The 12,048-nt window shown below is 46.7% G+C and overlaps 1 protein-coding gene and 2 long non-coding RNA genes across 4 annotated transcripts in view; 1 reads left to right on the plus strand and 2 right to left on the minus strand.

The window, feature by feature from the left end:
• PDZD9 (PDZ domain containing 9) overlaps positions 1-12,048 on the plus strand; it is a 185,056-nt gene that overhangs the window by 56,269 nt on the left and 116,739 nt on the right. The window lies entirely within an intron of this gene.
• Positions 6,498-8,352, minus strand: LOC119942490. The gene is made up of 3 exons (XR_005455372.1): positions 8,239-8,352; positions 7,259-7,438; positions 6,498-6,995 (listed from the first exon to the last, which is right to left on the minus strand). It is a non-coding gene; the product is annotated as an uncharacterized LOC119942490 (long non-coding RNA).
• LOC119942491 lies at positions 9,446-11,760 on the minus strand. Its single transcript, XR_005455373.1, has 4 exons — positions 11,553-11,760; positions 11,086-11,204; positions 9,935-10,097; positions 9,446-9,743 (listed from the first exon to the last, which is right to left on the minus strand). It is a non-coding gene; the product is annotated as an uncharacterized LOC119942491 (long non-coding RNA).

Raw genomic sequence — 12,048 nt, forward strand, 5'->3', positions numbered from 1 at the left:
GAGAGGCTGCTTTACATGAGGCTAAGTTTTTCAAGAATTTGGCACCAGGAAAAATCCCTCCTTCTCCCCACCAAATTTTCTTTTCTTGCCCTCCAAAATCCTGGACCAGAGGCTCCAGACTGAGCCTTGGGTCCAGAACAGTTTCATCTTAACCAGTAGCTGGATTTGTTTTCTCCAAACCCAACCATCATCTGATTTTCCTTCAGCCTCTATTCTTCTGGAGATGAACATTCTCTGGAGTGTTTCTTGAGTTGCGCCGGCTGGCCCTATAGGGAGAGGGAAAATACAGTTCCGTTCTTTATTGCCCACTTGCGCAGATGTCTAGTACTTAGATTCAGGAGTTACAGTTGCTTGATTTGCCTAACTCTTTCTCCTTGGTAAAGCTTGGTTAATGTTTGGGCAGTGAGGCGAGGACCCAAATTTCGTTCGTGCCCCGATATTTCACCCAACGCACCAAATGGGAAAGGGGAACAATCACCCAGAAGAAACGGAATCCCAGCTGTTGAACTCTAAATTACTCCCTTTCCCAATGAACCAGATGTTCCACAAGGGTTGCTTACCCGTTTTTCTCTCTGTCATTTCCAAACTGAACCATAGCGGCTCTTAAGATGCACGATCTACAGAAGAGGCAGGAGAGTGAATGAATAGCTGAAAATCGGGTCTCAGAGCAGGCTGCAAACCACTAGGCTCAATTCAGGGAAGAATGGTGGCCAGATCACTGATCCCGGAGCACAGAGGAAACGAATCGCTTGATCCCAACTGAAAACCAAACTCTTTGGCACTCTAGGGCAAGCTGACAGGGAGACTGCCTAGGCGAATCCGATGGGATAGTGTAGCCCACCTCAACCGGAAGCCACCTGCAATGTGGACCGGACGAGCCATCATTTCCACGTAGGTCTGAATGCTACTTCAACCCTAGCAAAGCGTTGCAACAGATGTTTTGTGATTTCAAAGAATTCCCAGACATGTCTCGATAGCAACTTGCTAAGCAGCGTCGAGCACGCGGGGAGCGACCGGGCCACAGCAGCATCCCGGCATTCCCAAGAACCAAAAACCTGGCCCGCTCCCACTAGCAGTCCAATTTCCTACCTGGTTAGGTGGCACGGAGTAGTTTGATGACTTTGTCCACGGTTGAGAGGGCGGAGCAGGCAGAGTGGACGGAAAAGCGTGAAAACTCTTTTAGGGATTATTAGGGGGAATTAGCATGAGGCTCTTCACCCAAGTCTTATCTCTTTGTGCTCTCTCTCTCTCTCTTTCTTCCTGCAACAACCCAAGCCCAAGTTCTCCTTTTCCACTTCAGACGGTTTGCGTGAAGCAAACTCCTCCTTTTCCACCTCAAATAATCTCCTTGGAGGCCTTGAAGACCTTACACAGAGAAGGAAAAGACGGAGATGCTTTGCGAGAAGCAAAGTTTCCCTTTTCCACCTCAGATAATCTCTTTGGAGGCCTTGAAGGCCTTAGGTAGAGAAACCAAAGGTGCTGATGGTTGGCAGGAACCACGTTTCTCCACTTTTACCTCGGATATTCTCTCTTCTGGCCTTGAAGACCTTAGGGAGAGAAATCTAAGCCAGAGATGGTTGCATGAAGGAATCTTCTACTTTGGCACCTCATATAGTCTCTATTCATTCTCAATGAAAAGGCCTTGAAGGCCGGAGGTGGAGTAATGCAGAGGAGGTGTATCTGCGTGAAGAAAATTTCCCCCTCTTGTCACCGCAAATGGTCTCTTTCAAGGCCTTGAAGACCTTGCAGAGAGACAAGAAAGCTGGACATGGTTTGCATGAAGCCTATTCAGCCTTCTTCATCTCCTCTATTCTCTTGGATGGCCTTGAAGACCTTGGGGTGACCAATAAGCAGGACAGTTTTGGCAGGAAGAAGAATTCTCCCTTTTTAAGGCCATACCTTCTCTTTTCAGGCCTTGAAGACCTTGGATAGGGACATAAAAGCTAGAGATGGTTTGCACGAAGCAATTTCATCTCTTTAAGTCTCATATAATCTCTTTGATGGCCTTGAAGACCTTGAGGGGACCAATAAGCAGGACAGGTTTGGCAGGAAGCAAAATGCTCCTTTGAAAATGCCATAGAGTTTCAGGCCTGGAAAACCTTAGTTAGAAACCTGAAAGCAGGAAATCGTTTCCATGAAGCAAGTTTTTCCTTTTTCACTGGAAATACCTACTTGCTTGACCTCCAAGACCTGAGGTAGAGAAAAGACATCCTGGAGACATTGTTTACATAGGGCAATTTTCTCTTCTTCGAACTAAATTAATCTCTTTTCTGGCCTTGAAGACCTTAGGTAGAGAAAATCACAAGCTGGAGATTTGGCCATGAAGCAAATTTTCCCTTTTACACCTCAAAAATTTCCTTTCTTTCTCAAATTCAAAGGCCTTGAAGGCCAGACGTGGAGTCAGGAACAGGAGTTGTATCTGCAAGAAGCCAATTTCTCCTTTTGCCCCTCACATATTCTCTACTGAGGACTTGAAGAACTTAGGCGGACCAAGAAACTGGAGGATTTTGCGTGAAGCAAAATCCTCCTGGTTTTTATCCCCACATAGTATATTGGCAGGCCCCGAAAATGTTACGTAGAGAAAACAGAGCGGGAGACTTTTTGGGTAAGGCAAATTTCCTCTTTTTCACCTCAAATATTCCCTTTTGTGGCCCTGAAGACCTTAGATAGAGAAAGAAAACTGGAGATGATTTCCTTGATGTAAATTTCTTTCTCCTTGGCACAGCAAAAATTCTCTCCTAAGGCCTTGAAGACCTTCAGTAAGGAAATGATATCTGGGGAATTTTTCTACAAAGTCCATTTTCCCCCTTACACCCCAAATAGTCTTTTGAAGGCCCTGAAGACCTTAGGTGGGGAAATGAAATCTGGAGAATTTTTCTATGAAGTGAATTTATCCTATTACACCCCAAATACTCTCTTTTCTGGACCTTAATGGGCTTCGGGTAGGGAAATGAAATCTGGGGAATTTTTCCTAGAAGGAAATTTCTCCTTTTTCACCCCAAATAGTCTTGTGAAGGCCTTGAAGACCTTCGGTAGGGAAATGAAATCTTTGCATGAAGCAAATTTCTCCCTTTTCACCCCAGTCTTGTGAAGGCCTTGAAGACCTTCGGTAGGGCAATGAAATCTGGGGAAACTATGCATGAAGCAAATTTCTCCCTTTTCATCCCAAAGAGTCTTGTGAAGGCCTTGAAGACCTTCAGTAGGGAAATAAAATCTGGGGAACTTTTGCATGAAGCAAATTTCTCCCTTTTCACCCCAAATAGTCTTGTGAAGGCTTTGAAGACCTTCAGTAGGGAAATGAAATCTGGGGAATCTTTTCATGAAGCAAATTTCTCCCTTTTCCTCCCAAAGAGTCTTGTGAATGCCTTGAAGGCCTTCAGTAAGGAAATGAAATCTGGGGAATCTTTGCATGAAGCAAATTTCTCCCTTTTCACCCCAAAGAGTTTTGTGAAGGCCTTGAAGAACTTCAGGAGGGAAATGCAATCTGGAAAATCTTTGCATGAAGCAAATTTCTCCCTTTTCACACCAAAGAGTCTTGTGAAGGCCTTAAAGACCTTCGGTAGGGAAATCAAATCTGGGGAATTTTTGCATGAAGCAAATTTCTCCCTTTTCATCCCAAAGACTCTTTTGAAGGCCTTGTAGACCTTCAGTAGGGAAATGAAATCTGGGGAATTTTTACATGAAGCAAATTTCTCCCTTTTCATCCCAGAGAGTCAGCTGAACGCCTTGAAGACCTTTGGTGGGGAAATGAAATCTGGGGAATATTTGCGTGAAGCAAATTTTTCCCTTTTCAATCCAAATAGTCTTCTGAAGGCCTTGAAGACCTCCGGTGGAAAAATGAAATCTGGGGAACATTTCCATGAAGCACATTTCTCCCTTTTCACCCCAAAGACTCTTTTGAAGGCCTTGAAGACCTTCAGTAGGGAAATAAAATCTGGGGAACTTTTGCATGAAGCAAATTTCTCCCTTTTCACCCCAAATAGTCTTGTGAAGGCCTTGAAGACCTTCAGTAGGGAAATAAAACCTGGGGAAGTTTTGCATGAAGCAAATTTCTCCCTTTTCACTAAGAGTCTTGTGAAGGCTTTGAAGACCTTCAGTAGGGAAATGAAATCTGGGGAAGTTTTGCATGAAGCAAATTTCTCCCTTTTCACCCCAAATAGTCTTGTGAAGGCTTTGAAGACCTTCAATAGGGAAATGAAATCTGGGGAATCTTTTCATGAAGCAAATTTCTCCCTTTTCCTCCCAGAGTCTTGTGAAGGCCTTAAAGACCTTCGGTAGGGAAATCAAATCTGGGGAATTTTTGCATGAAGCAAATTTCTCCCTTTTCATCCCAAAGACTCTTCTGAAGGCCTTGAAGACCTTCTGTAGGGAAATGAAATCTGGGGAAGTTTTACATGAAGCAAATCTCTCCCTTTTCATCTCAGAGAGTCAGCTGAAGGCCTTGAAGACCTTTGGTGGGGAAATGAAATCTGGGGAATATTTGTGTGAAGCAAATATTTCCCTTTTGACTCCAAATAGTCTTCTGAAGGCCTTGAAGACCTCCGGTGGGGAAATGAAATCTGGGGAACATTTGCATGAAGCAAAGTTCTCCCTTTTCACCCCAAAGAGTCTTGTGAAGGCCTTGAAGACCTTCAGTAGGGAAATAAAATCTGGGGAAGTTTCGCATGAAGCAAATTTCTCCCTTTTCACCCCAAATAGTCTTGTGAAGGCTTTGAAGACCTTCAGTGGGGAAATGAAATCCGGGGAATCTTTTCATGAAGCAAATTTCTCCCTTTTCCTCCCAAAGAGTCTTGTGAATGCCTTGAAGGCCTTCTGTAGGGAAATGAAATCTGGGGAATCTCTGCATGAAGCAAATTTCTCCCTTTTCACCCCAAAGAGTCTTGTGAAGGCCTTGAAGACCTTCGGGAGGGAAATGCAATCTGGAAAATCTTTGCATGAACCAAATTTCTCCCTTTTCACACCAAAGAGTCTTGTGAAGGCCTTAAATACCTTCGGTAGGGAAATCAAATCTGGGGAATTTTTGCATGAAGCAAATTTCTCCCTTTTCATCCCAAAGAGTCTTCTGAAGGCCTTGAAGACCTTCAGTAGGGAAATGAAATCTGGGGAAGTTTTACATGAAGCAAATCTCTCCCTTTTCATCCCAGAGAGTCAGCTGAAGGCCTTGAAGACCTTTGGTGGGGGAATGAAATCTGGGGAATATTTGTGTGAAGCAAATATTTCCCTTTTGACTCCAAACAGTCTTCTGAAGGCCTTGAAGACCTCCGGTGGGGAAATGAAATCTGGGGAACATTTGCATGAAGCAAAGTTCTCCCTTTTCACCCCAAAGAATCTTTAGAAGGCCTTGAAGACCTTCAGGAGGGAAATGAAATCTGGAGAATTTTTGCGTGAAGGAAATTTCTCCCTTTTCACCCCAAAGAGTCTTTTGATGGTCTTATGTAGGTAGGTATATAAAAACAGGAGATTGTGGGCATCAAGAAAACTCTTTCTCTTTTTCCTCTTCCTTCCTGGCTCTAAAGCCCTAGGGTAGAGCACTACATTAGTTTTGAGCCTAAAAGGGTTTTCCCTTTATCCATCTCTTGCCGCATGATCTGGAGCGAAGGTCTTCTCTCACTGCAGTCTTCATTCCTCCAATAGTCTGGGAGAAGTCGAGACAACTGGTGGTTTGGAATTCAGCCTGCCGTCCTGGGGTGGAGAAAGAAAATCCCTAAATTAGTGTTATCTGCAGAGGTAGAGCAACCCACAATGAGCCTGGCATCCTTCGTCAAAATATCCCTAAAGACGATTGCGTGGCTCCTTCACTGCCCTGAGCGGGTGGGGCATGCACGACTCCCTGGCCTTTCACATTTGTACAGATCGGCGTGCCCGGAGATAAACACGTGGTTACTCAGGCAAGGATTCTGACCTGTGGCATGGGATTGTGAGAGCATTGCCCCCAGCTTCTGACAAGATAACTCTTCCTTTGGCGGGGCTGGAGAGGGCTCTCTAGCTCACTCATCCCACCCCGAAACCCTTCCCTCCTGGTTTCGCAGACCCCTGCTGCTGCTGCCACCATCTATTCATCTGGCCGTGTTCACCCTCCTGTGGGTCGGCTTCCACTGACGTCTGAGACCGCAGCTCCCCAGCTGTGGGGATGCTTGCCGGACGGGGCGCTCCCAGAAGTCGGCAGATGAAGTCTCTGAAAAAGATCCACCTGGGTTAGAGCACAGTCTAGACCACTGTTTCCAGGAAGTACAGGGGGATTCCTTCTCCAGATCACCTTCGGAATCACATCTTTAGAGGATTTGCAAGAATTTCCTTTGCTCTCTCTTTTTTGACAAATCCAAACCTCAACATGGAATATTAACCCAATCCCGATAGTCAGGCGAGTGAACTGTCCTAAACCGGGGAGCCTTGTTTCAAGACTTTTTATTCATTCTTTTTTAGGATACCTGTGGTAAATTTCCCTTGGAAATTTACAGTGAGGGTCAGTTTTTTCATTTCCTTGTAAATAGCCTCACAGTACTAGGTATTTAATCTCTCTTTCATTTTCCTTATTATTTCTTCCTAACGAAAGGCTCCCTGACCCTGCCGTCTCTCTCCCGACTGAATTTTAAGGAGGAAAAGCAACATCCTAACCGGAGTTCTTTCGCCTGAAAATGGAACAGGTAAATATTCTCTGAGGAAAAGTCCAAATATCTTTTTCATCTTGAATAGAAAAATGAGAGAGAGAGAGAGAGAGAGAGAGAGAGAGAGAGAGAGAGAGAGAGAGAGAGAGAGAGAGAGAGACGGAGACCTAACAGAGTTCGAATCATTTGACACGAGCAGTAAATGACCGTTTCCAAGTGTGTCTTGGTTAGTCTACGATTAGATACTTATTTTTTCCCGATGGACAGGTCAACTCTCATCTTCTCTCAGGGTGTCCCGGTCTCCACTTGTCAGCTTGACCCCCGATCACGTCTTCCTCGTACTCTCCCTCGTTGGTGTAGCTGTCAGTACAGAGTCCCTCCAGGAGGGATCTACAAGGCAACTCCATGTTTACGCCAGGGGATGAGAAATGACCCGGTGGATTCTGCCCTGTCTTGGGATTCCTTATTAAGGATAATAAAATTCTTTCGTAATTTCCTCTCCCAGGAAAAAGGAAATCTACAAGTTTGATCAGTCAATCCAACTTCCCGGATACACAGGTGCACAGTCCCTCCCTCCCACCCATAACGGGCCTTCTGTCTCCCCAGGAGCCCGGATTCACTCATTTCCCACCAAAACGATGAGTTTCTCCTACCGTTCTGCTAGTCACGGCGGCCGCCCTGATCTCCCTGGCCGGCTCGGTTCAGGTTCCGCTTTGGTGGGTGCCGGGGTGGTCGGGACAGTCAAGCCTCCTCCTTGCTGCTCTGGTGCTTCTCCTCATCTCCTGGACCCTCGGCTGGAGGGGGCACTGCCAATTTCTGAAGGGAGGCCGAACCTTGGTTGGAACACAGAGCGACAACTGGGCTTTCATAGGGAACAGCAGAAATCAATTCCTTTGCAAAAGCCATGTTAATTCACATGGCTGCATGACATGGAAGTCTTTTATTCTCTCTCTCTTTCTTCCTTTTTCTCAACTGATCAAAACCTCACAGGGATAAGGATCCCAATACCAGTAGTCAGGAGAGAGTGAGAGCCATTAAATGATGAGGGTGGGGCATTTGGGGTAGTGGTTGAGAGGGCTGGCACTGAGTAAGATATTTGATTTGCCTTCTAAGTAGATACGAAGAAAGGAGATTGACAGTAAAGTTCAGTTTTGCCAACTTGCATTTCCCATTGGTGGGGTGTGGCGAAATTCACTGGGGCTGGAAATACACTTTTTTTCCCACAGGAGGATCTGGCTTGTACGTGAAGAAAAACTTCCTCGCGGGTCAGGAGTTGTGGCAATCGTTGCTTTCTTTTAGAGATTGACCCCTCTCGCTTGGGGAAACAAACTACACCCGCTGGACATCATTTCAGAGTCACTCATACCGGCTGTTCATGCCTCTTTTCACCCCAGAGAGTCTTTTGAAGGCCATGAAGACCTTCGGGAGGGAAATAAAATCTGGAGAAGTTTTGCGTGAAGGAAACTTCTGCCTTTTCACCCCAAAGAGTCTTTTGAAGGCCTTAGGTAGGTAGGTATATAAAAACAGGAGATTGTGGGCATCAAGAAAACTCTTTCTCTTTTTCCTCCTCCTTCCTGGCCCTAAAGCCCTAGGGTAGAGCACTACATTAGTTCTGAGCCTAAAAGGGTCTTACCTTGGTCCATCTCTTGCCGCAAGATCCGGAGCGAAGGTCTTCTCTCACTGCAGCCTTCATTCCTCCAATAGTCTGGGAGAAGCCGAGCCAACTGGAGGTTTGGAATTCAGCCTGCCGTCCTGGGGTGGAGAAAGAAAATCCCTTCATTAGCGTTATCTGCAGAGGTAGAGCAACCCACAATGAGCCTGGCATCCTTTGTCAAAATATTCCTAAAGACGATTGCGTGGCTCCCTCACAGCCCTGAGCGTGTGGGCTGTGCACGGCTCTCCGGCCTTTCACATTTGTACGGATCGGCATGCCCGGAGATAAAACGTGGTTACTCAGGGAAGGATTCCAACCTTTCGGCGGGCCTGGAGAGGGCTCTCTAGCTCATTCATCCCACCCCCAAACCCTTCCCTCCTGGTTTCACAGACCCCTACTGCTGCTGCTGCCAGCATCTATTCATCTGGCCCTCCTCACCCTCCCGTGCGTAGGCTTCCGCTGACATCTGAGACCGCAGCTCCGCAGCTGTGTGGATGCTTGCTAGATGGGGCGCTCCCAGAAGTCGGCAGATGCAGTCTCTGAAAAAGATCCACCTGGGTTAGAGCACAGTCTAGACCACCGTTTCCAGGAAGTACAGGGGGATTCCTTGTCCAGATCACCTTCAGAATCACACCTTTAGAGGATTTGCAAGAATTTTCTTTGCTCTCTCTTCTTCGATGAATCCAAACCTCAACATGGAATATTAACCCAATCCCGACAGTCAGGCGAGTGAACTGTCCTACACCGGGGAACCTTGTCTGAAGACTTTTTATTCATTCTTTTTAAGGAGACCTGTGGTAAATTTCCCTTTGAAACTTACCATAAGGGTCAGCTTTTTCATCTCCTTTTAAATAGCCTCATAGTACTAGGTATTTAATTTCTTTTTCATTTTCCTTATTATTTCTTCCTAACGAATGGCTCCCCGACCATGCCGTCTCTCTCCCCTGACTGTATGTAAAGGAGGAAAAGCAACATCCTAACTGGAGTTCTTTCGCCTGAAAATGGTTTGGGAAAATATTCTGTGAGGAAAAATCCAAATATCTTTTTCATCGTGAATAGAAAAATTAGAGAGAGAGAAAGAGGGAGAGACCGAGGGAGGGAGGGAGAGAGGGAAGGAGGGAGAGGGAGAGGGAGAGGGAGAGAGAGAGAGAGAGAGAGACAGAGAGATAGAGAGAGAGAGAGAAGAGAGAAATGGAGACCTATCAGAGTTCGAATCATCTGACACGAGCAGTAAATGACCATTTCCAAGTGTTTTTTTGGTTAGTCTACGAATAGATACTTATTTTTTCCCGATGGACAGGTCAACTCCCATCTTCTCTCAGGGCGTCCCGGTCTCCACTTGTCGGCTTGACCCCCGATCACTTCTCCCTCGCTGGTGCAGCTCTCGGAACAGAATCCCTCCAGGAGGGATCTACAAGGCAACTCCATGTTTACGCCAGGGGATGAAAAGTGACCCAGTGGATTCCAGCCTGTCTTGGGGATTCCTTATTAAGGATAATAAAATTCTTTTGAAATTTCCTCTCCCAGGGAAAAAGAAATCTACAAGCTTGATTAATCAATCCAACTTCCCAGATACACAGGTGGACAGTCCCTCCCTCCCTCCCATAACATGCCTTCTGTCTCCCCAAGAGCCCGGATACACCCATTTCCTTCCAAAACGATGAGTTTCTCCTACCATTCTGCCGGTCACGGCGGCCACCCTTATCTCCCTGGCCGGCTCGGTTCAGGTTCGGGTTTGGTGGGTGCCGGGGTGGTCGGTACAGTCAGGCCTCTTCCTTGCTGCTCTGGTGCTTTTCCTCATCTCCTGGACCCTCGGCTGGAGGGGGCACTGCCGGTTTCTGGAGGGAGGCCGAACCTTGGTTGGAACACCGAGCGACAATGGGGCTTTCCTAGGGAACAGCAGAAATAAATTCCTTTGCCAAAGCCATGTTAATTCACATGGCTGCATGACATGGAAGTCTTGTATTCTCTCTCTCTCTCTCTCTCTCTCTCTCTCCCTTTTTCTCTACTGATCGAAACCTCAGAGGGATAAGGATCCCAATACCAGTAGTTAGGAGAGAGTGAGAGCCATTAAATGATGAGGGTGGGGCGTTTGGGGTGGGTAGGGTGGTGCTTGAGAGGGCCGGCATTGAATAAGACATTTGATTTGCCTTCTAAGGAGATATGAAGTAACGAGATTGACAGTAAAGTTCAGTTTTGCCAACTTGCATTTCCCATTCCTGGGGTGTGGCAAAATTCATTGGGGCTGGAAATACACTTTCTTTCCACAGGAGGATCTGGCTAGTACGTGAAGAAAAACTTCCTCACAGGTCAGGAGTTGTGGCAATCATTGCTTTCTTTTAGAGATTGACCCTTCCAATTCTCTTCTCAGACAGACCCGGGGGCCTCAGCCTGACTTGAGCCCTCATCCTCTCCTCTGGCCCAGCGCTCTCTGAAACGGATCCTTTCAGGATAGAGATGAACGACTGACCCAACTGAGGAGTTGGAATTAACATTTGGAACGAACCCCTTGGGGAAACAAACTCCACCCGCTGGGCATCATTTTAGAGTCACTCATACCGGCGTTTCATGCCTCTTTCCATCTCAAAGAGTCTTTTGAAGGCCATGAAGACCTTCGGGAGGGAAATACAATCTGGAGAAGTTTTGCGTGCAGAAAACTTCTCCCTTTTCACCCCAAAGAGTCTTTTGAAGGCTTTAGGTAGGTAGGTATATAAAAACAGGAGATTGTGGGCATAAAGAAAACTCTTTCTCTTTTTCCTCTTCCTTCCTGGCCCTAATGCCCTAGGTTAGAGCACTACATTAGTTCTGAGCCTAAAAGGGTTTTACCTTGGTCCATCTCTTGCCGCATGATCTGGAGCGAAGGTCTTCTCTCACTGCAGCCTTCATTCCTCCAATAGTCTGGGAGAAGCCGAGCCAACTGGAGGTTTGGAATTCAGCCTGCCGTCCTGAGGTGAAGAAAGAAAATCCCTCATTAGTGTTATCTGCAGAGGTAGAGAGACCCACAATGAGCCTGGCATCCTTTGTCAAAATATCCCTATGGACGACTGCATGGCTCCCTCACAGCCCTGAGCGTGTGGGCCGTGCACGGCTCTCCGGCCTTTCACATTTGTACGGATCGGCGTGCCCGGAGATTAAAAGTGGTTACTCAGGCAAGGATTCCAACCTGCGGCATGGGATTGTGAGAGCATCGCCCCACCCTTCTGACAAGATAACTCTTCCTTTTGGCGGGCCTGGAGAGGGCTCTCTAGCTCACTCATCCCACCCCCAAACCCTTCCCTCCCGGTTTCACAGACCCCTACTGCTGCTGCTGCCAGCATCTATTCATCTGGCCCTCCTCACGCTCCCGTGGGTCGGCTTCCGCTGACGTCTGAGACCGCAGCTCCGCCGCTGTGTGGATGCTTGCCGGATGGGGCACTCCCAGAAGTCGGCAGGTGAAGTCTCTGAAAAAGATCCACCTGGGTTAGAGCACAGTCTAGACCACCGTTTCCAGGAAGGACAGGGGGATTCCTTGTCCAGATCAACTTCAGAATCACACCTTTAGAGGATTTGCAAGACTTTTCTTTACTCTCTCTTCTTTGACGAATCCAAACCTCAACATGGAATATTAACCCAATCACGACAGTCAGGCGAGTGAACTGTCCTAAACCGGGGAACCGTGTCTGAAGACTTTTTATTCATTCTTTTTTTAGGAGACCTGTGGTAAATTTCCCTTGGAAACTTACTATAAGGGTCAGCTTTTTCATCTCCTTTAAAATAGCCTCACAGTACTAGGTTTTTAATTTCTCTTTC

The sequence above is a fragment of the Tachyglossus aculeatus genome, chromosome 21 (assembly GCF_015852505.1).
Source record: "Tachyglossus aculeatus isolate mTacAcu1 chromosome 21, mTacAcu1.pri, whole genome shotgun sequence".
NCBI lineage: Eukaryota > Metazoa > Chordata > Mammalia > Monotremata > Tachyglossidae > Tachyglossus > Tachyglossus aculeatus.